This window comes from Camelus dromedarius, chromosome 1 (genome assembly GCF_036321535.1).
Source record: "Camelus dromedarius isolate mCamDro1 chromosome 1, mCamDro1.pat, whole genome shotgun sequence".
Lineage (NCBI taxonomy): Eukaryota > Metazoa > Chordata > Mammalia > Artiodactyla > Camelidae > Camelus > Camelus dromedarius.
The window spans coordinates 12,561,161-12,569,676 of NC_087436.1; positions in this window are offsets into that span (position 1 = coordinate 12,561,161).

Sequence of the window (8,516 nt, forward strand, 5' to 3'; positions counted from 1 at the left end):
AGCCCAGGGCTGATGAGGCAGGGCTAGAAAGAACCAACTACCTACTCCACTAGGTCCAGTTGTGTAAGTTGTCCTCTGCACAACACTAGGGCTGAGTGTCACCTCTGCAGTTAGGTAGAGCAGAACCCCCACAACCTGGATATGGCGATCCTGAGGCAGACACCATGGCCTTAAAGGAAACAGTTTCAGTCAACAGGCGGGAGCTGCTGTCGGGGAGCTGTGAGTTGAAAAGTAAATGGATGTTTAGAGACTATAAAATAAACTTCTAAAAATGCGGAGCAGAAGGAAAGGAGATTAGGTGGTAGTTAGAGAGAGAAACAGAGTCAGAGTTAATCTGGATGGGAGACACTCAGGATTACATAGGCTAGAAGACATGCTAAAGGTAACAGCAACAGAAACATATTAATAATATGTTCAAGATGAGTTCAACCATCATGCTGAAAACAATTCTTATAAATAAGTCCATCCTGCCTGAGGAGCCATCTCCTTAGGACAGTTTCATCATCGGAGAGACAGAGAGGGAGAGAACTTCCTGCTTCAGTGAGTTCTATCATATGCTGCCTTAATGACAAAAAAAAAGCAATAAATGCTGCAATTTTGCTCTGCTATATAGAATTTGCATAGCAGTTAATGTATACATATAGCTATCATAAAATTGTAATGGATGAGTTTTTCCCCTAATCTACACTTTTTAGGGAAAAAGAAGACATATGACAACAAAACAAGCTCTAGTGAGATTTAGACATAATGTTAAATAGTAGTTATGGCCAATATTAGCCAGATAGTCAAAAAGCCAGGACCTTTGATCTCTAAAAGGCTATAAATTGAAATTTAGATGATCAATCCTGAGGCATTCCAAAATCACCAGACAGAGGTTTTTGTTCTAAGAAAATAAGCAAGGCTGGAACTGCAGAAAAAATCACTGACTGTATTACCATGTAACTTCCACTCCCTCTGTGGCCTTCAGCTACCCTCCGTCATTTATTTGCTGTTAATACTCCCGTGAAAACTATATGGCAATAATTCTCACTCCTACACTCCCCAGCATCTATAGAAACATGGTTAGATGTGGGAAAACAGCAGAGTCTTCTTCTGGGTGAGCACAGAGTTTCTGTAGTTTAGAAACTGGAGTTGGTCCCTCCGTTTTACGTTGATGGGAAGAAGACAGGAAGAGCTCCTTGAACTACATCCTCAACCTCAGACAGTAGTCTCCAGAGGACCACTTGCAAGATTTGAACTTGATAGCAGTGGCTATAATGGACTTTCAAATACTTCAGCGAGGACTCTGTGACAATATATATCCAGCAGTTAGTTAATGCTTGCAGCTTAAGTCTAGTGACAGTTGCCCTAGTCAAACATGCACAGTCCATTGTGGTCAACTAACATTGTATCAGACTCTAGAAGTTACTATCGTAAATACTTCTTTCATCCTATGTTAACCAGCTGTTGACATTCTGGCAATTACCATACTGAGTATCAGACATAGCTCTTTGCACTGAAAGTCACGGCTTTAGTATTAAGTATGTAAATCTTACAAATTGACTCTTACTGGCGAAACAATCAAACAGATTCATGACACATGGGTTGACGGAAATATCTGAGATATGGTCTCCATCCTCGGATGAAGAAGTTATAAGAATCTACCAAAATCTCTGTCTTTCACCTAATCTGATTCCCTTAATCTGTCCTTTTCCTAGTCGTTGATAATGGGAGGATTTCTGAATGTCTGATGCTGACTGTAAGAATAAAAGAACCCCACTTCTGTAATGCTGCTGTGTCTGTTTCAAGCGAAACTTTCATTCAAGGTGTGGTCAGAGCACCTACATGAGTAAAGAGTTGGGACTTAATGGACTTTACTGAGACTGTAAAAGAAGTTGTAGGAAATACTGAAGACATCACATGCTAATAAACTTTAGTTTAATACATGTCAGTGTATGAGGCATAAACCTTCTTTTATTATAATATAGTAAAGTGACTGACGCTAACCCTTACCACTTTAAATGTATTCGGCTGCTGCATTACATATTATGAAGAGTCTAATTGTGATACATGACCAAATTGTTCTAGGTTAATTCTCCCAACTGTAGGGATGTCCTCCTTCTCCCTTGAGATACTGATCAGCTTGTGACTCACATTAAGTGTCCCGGGCTGTGGATATTTAAGGATTATGGTCTGGCATACCTAGTTCACAGAGAATATATGGTTATCCTACAGTGCTGGGAGGACACAAGAGGGAACCCAGAAGGTTCCACAATCTTTAGAGAGAACAACGAAAAGGCTATTTTAGGGAGAGACCTCAGCAAATTTCTCCTAGAAAGTTTTACTACTTTCAGAGAAGGCAGGCACCCAAAGAGGGGAGCATGAGAACCACTGGTGTGGACCCGAGGAAGCGATGGTGGCAGACATCGTTGATGAGTTACCCTGCCCCGACCAGGCCATGGGGAGGAGTGATCAATGTCCACACCAAGACCACCTGGCTCCAGAAACTTCCACTGAACACCCCCTATTCAACCATGTCCATTATAGAAATAAAAGTGCTCCTGAAACACAGTATAGTGCTGCCAACACCAATACTTATTAACTAAACACATAACACCTTTTTCCCAAGAAGCTTAAGGCCATTGAAACTGAAAGAGATGGAAATCCTCAAAATATTCATCATCAGTCTCCTCCTGGCTCCACTTCCCTCCCACCAGGACTTGACCATGAGTTCAGTCTTTAACCTGCTCCCTATGATGTCACATAATCTGTCACGTCCTTCCTCCTCAGCCATTCCAGTTTCTACCCGAGGCCACACTCACCATCAGTTTTCTCTAGTTCCACTCCTAAGGCTGCCAAACTTTGTTTACTGGGACCACTGAAAATGCAGCTTAATCTCATCTGGGTCCTTACTGATACTCAGCTCTCAGAGAATCTTATGGTTGGAAATATGTTAGGTGATACCCAGTTCAATGTTCTCATTTAAAACAGAAGTCCCCTCTGCAATTTTCCTTAGAGATCCAATTTATGCCTAAATTCACTTATCAAGAGGTTAAGGATTTTCCCTGAAAAGAAATTCCTTTCAAGTTGTATAAAATGTATGCATAAACTGATAAAACTCAACATCACTAAATTTTCTATCAGGGGCCTCGGTTCTGTCTTCTGTCAAAAGCAAAATGAAAAACTGAAAATAGATTTACCCCATGCTCCAGCAATCCCACCTCTGGAAATATATCTAGAGGAAACTCTGATTCAAAAAGATACATGAACCCCAGTGTTCATAGCTGCACTATTTACAATAGCCAAGACATGGAAGCGACCTAAATGTCCATCGACAACTGACTGGATAGAAGAACTTGGACTTGAGGACAGATCGTTAGAATGTGCCCAATTTCAACAACAGAGAGAAAATATACATTATTCTTATAACCAATAACAGAAAAAAATTCCTTGGCCAGATGGAAGAATTTGACTCAGGCCTTCTCAAAAAGTCAGCCTTTTTCCAACTAAATCCTTCTCTCCCTTTGTTCTCAGGAAATTTGTATTCCCATTTTAAAGTTACCCTGGTCTCACCCCCGGCCTGTCTCCCCTGAGTGAATTCCCCAGATACCCACCAAAACTAATTTCTTATGATCTTCAGGTCCCGCTTAGGCCTGGCACCTCCAGGAACTCACTAGCAACTTCCACTTAACTACCTTCTTTCTCATTCCTCCAAACTACTTTTGACTTTTGCCTCAAGGCCTATCAGCCTACCTCTGATATGACTTTCCAGGGATAACCTGTTTCTTCCAAACTCTAAATGTCTCTACCAATTCAAAAACAGTTAACTCCTAACAATTATCCATTCTGTACAGATGCACAGAAACAGCAAAATCACACTGGAAAGAAATCACTAACAATGGATAAATAAAATAAAACAGAAAACAGACTCGTAAATACAGAGAACAAACTGGTGGTCACTAGAGAGCAGGAGGTCTGGGGACTGGGACAAGATGAGTGAAGGGGATTAAGAGGCACCCACTTCCAGTTATAAAACAAATAAGGCATGGGGATGTCACGTACAGTAGACAGAATACAGTTAACAATATTGTAATAACTTTGCATGATGACAGATGATTACTAGACTCATTATGGTGATCAATTCATTTTGTAAATTTTTTTATTATGTTATAGTCAGTTTACAATGTGTCAATTTTTGGTTACAGCACAATTTTTCAGTCATGCATGAATATATATATATATATTCATCTTCATATTCTTTTTCACTGTGAGCTACTACAAGATCTTGAATACATTTCCCTGTGCTATACAGCATAAACTTGTTTATCTATTTTATATATACCAGTCAGTATCTGCAAATCTTGAACTCCCAGTTTATCCCTTCCCACCGCCTTCCCCCTGGCAACCACAAGTTTGTATTCTATGTCTGTGAGTCTGCTCCTGTTTTATATATAATTTCATTTGTCTTCTTTTTTTTCTTGGATTCCTCATATGAGAGATATCATGTGGTATTTTTCTTTTTCTTTCAGTGATCAATTCTGAACGTATGTAAATGTTGCATCACTATTTTGTACACCTGAAACTAACATAATATTGTATGTAAATGATACTTCAACCGAAAAAAAAAAAAAAGAAAAAGAAAAAAATGTATTTCTAAAGAGGCAGAAAAAAAATCACCACTAGGCTACAGTACACTCAACTATAGTACAGGTAATTCAACTTCTCTACTTTCAAGCTTCCTTTTAGCAATAAAAAGACAAGACAAGAGAAAGCAGCTAGGAAACAAGATGATAATAGTAAAATGAGAGCTGAAATGCAGGAATTGAGTCAACGTCACATATAAAAACGTATTACTAATAATAATTGGGTTTTGCAGCACAATGCTGAACCCAAGACTAAGAGGCTTTCTCTAATGACTTTGGCAATTGTGAAGCATTTTGAGTTTTCCTGAATTCTGCTTAGAGATTATGCTGACGTTTTTGGAGTGGCCAGTATATTTCTCACCAATCTATACTCTTTCATTAATTCAATTAAATGCTGATTTTTCAACTGGGAGTTTGTTATATTCTGATGTAAGCCGTCTAATCCTGGCTAAGAGTCAGCAATGCCGGGAAAGCGTTTCACAAAGAAAACTGCTTGAATATAAATGTCCCAGGGACAGTTCTCAAATTTATGATTCTAAATGTACCAGTCAGCTTTGGGTCATACTAGACAATGCCAGATTCTCAGAAAACAAAATCGTCAAGATAGAGCAGATGTTGACAGAGTTCATCTAAAGCAAACTATTACAAAGACAGAAGGTAGAAGACTCACATCACATTTCCAGGAAAACCTTCACATGTATTGTCAGAAAGATCAGAATCTGTGTAACTTACCCAGAAAAATGGAGGGGCCAATGTAGAGATCATTGACAGGAAAATTCGGCAAAAGAGAGAACTAAGAAAGTGTGTGACCTTGAACAAGGCACATGAACTCCCTGGGCCTCTGTTCCCTCATTACTGAAATAAGATAATTGGAAGAAGTGAATCTGACAATCTCTTCCTGCTCCAAGATACTATAATTACACATCTGACCAGAAAGATTACAAGAGGAATTCTCCATTATCTCTTTTTTTTTCTTTCTTTCAGAACACTGATTTTTAAAATTCTTAAAAGCACCTTGGTTTGTATTTAATAATTACCTCCATCGATGCAAAAATTTTAAACTTTAAATTTTTTGCACACTTAGGATTTAAGTAGAAGAGATACATTTTATAGCTGTAAAAAGTGGGAATTAAAATATACACAAAAGACGTTCAAAAAGGAAATGGAGTAATAGCATCTTTTCTAATACAAGGTTGTTTTTTTTTACCCCCCTAAAAAAAAGCCCAGAAGGAGGTTACCAGTTTACCAAAATATTACCCCACTACATATAGGGGGATTGTGAATTCATATTTTTTCTTAATTCCATTTTCTAAATTGCCTTCAATGTCCATATATAGCTTCTATTATCAGCGGGAAAAAAAGTAAACTTGTTTATAAAGAAAGGGGAAGGGAAAAAACCCATTCTGTGTACCAGCTATGAAGTTGTCCTTTTCATACAGAATATGTTCATGGAAATGCTATCTGCATAACTATTCTGGTTCTTTCCCGTTGTGTGATATTTTCTATTTCTTAAAACAATTTCCTCAGTTTTAAGAAAAATTGAGGTAAATCACGCTTAAATTTAGACTGAAATTAAGGATAAAGTGAAGCAGTCAACCTGAAAATGATGACACCTAAGAGATTAGCAAACATCACTGGTCAGGACAAAGCTTCTTCAGCTTAGTGGCTGCACAGGAAGGAGGATCTGTCCAGAGGAAGCGGGTCTCTGCATCCATTTAGAGACAGCCCAGGTGACAAGGGCTTGGGGGTGGGGCTTGTGGATAACGTACCCATAGAACATGCCAATCCCAGCACCTGGGAGTCCCAGGTGGGCCCCGACCCATGGGGTTAATGCATGAGTTGCCGAAGACTCTTCCTCAGACAAAGGTGGAAGATGACAGAGTGAGACATGGTGGCAAAGAAGAATGGGAAAGTGAGCCCCCCCCCGCCCCAAATGCAGGGCCTCTGGGTTCCCGAGGAGCTCTCTTTTCTTCCACCCGGAACCAAGAGTTTTCTCCTTCCCATCTCTGCAGCCCTCAGAATGCCTTGGGTAGAGCTGGAATAACTAACTACCAGCTAGCGATTACTATTGACTAACATTTATGAGCAATTGCAAAGTCCCAGGCACTATTCTAAATACTATACATGTTTTAACTCGTTGACTCACAACAGCACTATAGAGCGAATTTTTAAAATTAATTAATTAATTATTTTAATGTCTATCAAAGTACCATTGATTTATAATATTATATTAGCTTCAGGTGTACAACACAGTGATTCAATATTTTTATAATCCATTTAAAATTATTATAAAATATTGGCTGTATTCCCTGTGCTATACCCTACATCCTTGTACCTAATTTATTTACTTAATTTTTTTTCTTAGTTTTTATTGAAATGTCATCTGTTTACAATATTAGAATCATGTGTACAGCAAAGTGATTGTTATACATATGCATACATGTATATATGTTTTTTCAGATTCCTTTCCATTACAGCTCATTACAAGAAATTGAATATAGTTCCCTGTGCTATACAGAAAGTCCTTGCTAAATGTTTTTACAGATAAGGAAACCAACTCAGAGCAATTCAGGGACTTGCTCTAAGGGCAAGAGCCAGTAGTGTTGGAAGCAGCACTCAAGCCAGGCAGTCAGACCCCAGAGCTGGCATTCTTCACTCTGCTGCCTCTCTGCAAGTGGAATACAGGAAGGAGGGAAGGAGATGAAAGATCTTATAATGAAGAGAGAGATTATTCCAAGTTTAGGGGACAGTAAAGAAAATCAACAAAATGTAACGCTAGTAATCCACAGAGGCAGAGACAAGGCTCTGGCTTCCAGGTGCGGATTCCCGTTATCTTAGATGGAAGCTGCATCTTCAGTCCCTAGATCCCTAGCTGGAGGATGCCTGAAAGGCAAGACAATCAAAAAGAACTGTTTAGGTTAGAGATATGTAATCGCCATGCAGAGAGGAGATTGAAACTGTAGTCAGCAACGCCAAAATAAACCCTTTCCATAATTTAAAAAAAAAAAATCTCACCTCTCAGTAATTCTCCAATCTAACTGAAATCTACCTCTGTGGGACAGATGTACAGATAAACCACGATTCAGTAGTTGAGTCTCCTTTCAGCACAAATAATATCTGGGCTGAATTCTCAGCTGCAAATATTCTTCAAGCTAGACAAAATCAAGAGTAATAGAAAAGCTCTGCTTTTACATGTCTGAAATATACATCCCAAAATCTCCACTTGGGAATAAAAGTAGTTGTGTATGTATGTATTTTTTAATATATTATATGTATATACTACAGTGCCTGGCTGGAGACTGAGGTGGGGGTTTTTGTGAAGGGCATATATTGAGGGAACGCTCTTAGGAGGAACCTCAGGGAAGTGGGGGGAGCTCAGCCATCATGTGGCCTCGACTGGAGACCCCAGGGATGACCACTCCTTAATGCAAGAAGGCAGTTTTCTGTATCCCTGTGTCAGTCAGTCATTGGGCAGGGTCTTCGGTGGAGGGAAGGGTGAAAAAACAAGGAGAGAACCACCCTGTTGATTTGGTTCCCATTTGGCCATGGGTAATTGTCCAGGGAGGGAGCTGCTATGAGCTGTGAGTAGCCAGCCTTCAGCAGGAGTAGGAGCTATCAATGGGAGGCGGGTGAGACATCAAAAGCGTCCAATGCAGTTCACCATAGCTACTGAACCCCATCCACAAATAAAATAAAACAAATCAAGAAAAAGTAGTAGAATACAAAAAGTAGGAACCTACTGATCTCAATTAAGTAAAAGTACATTTAGGAATACGTACAAAAATGTCTTTTAAATAGGGTTCCCTGTCTTTTTCATTATGTTATCTTCTCCTGCCTAAGACATAGGAGACAAGTAATAAACATGGAGTTGTTGATTGGTCTAATCATTGTTCC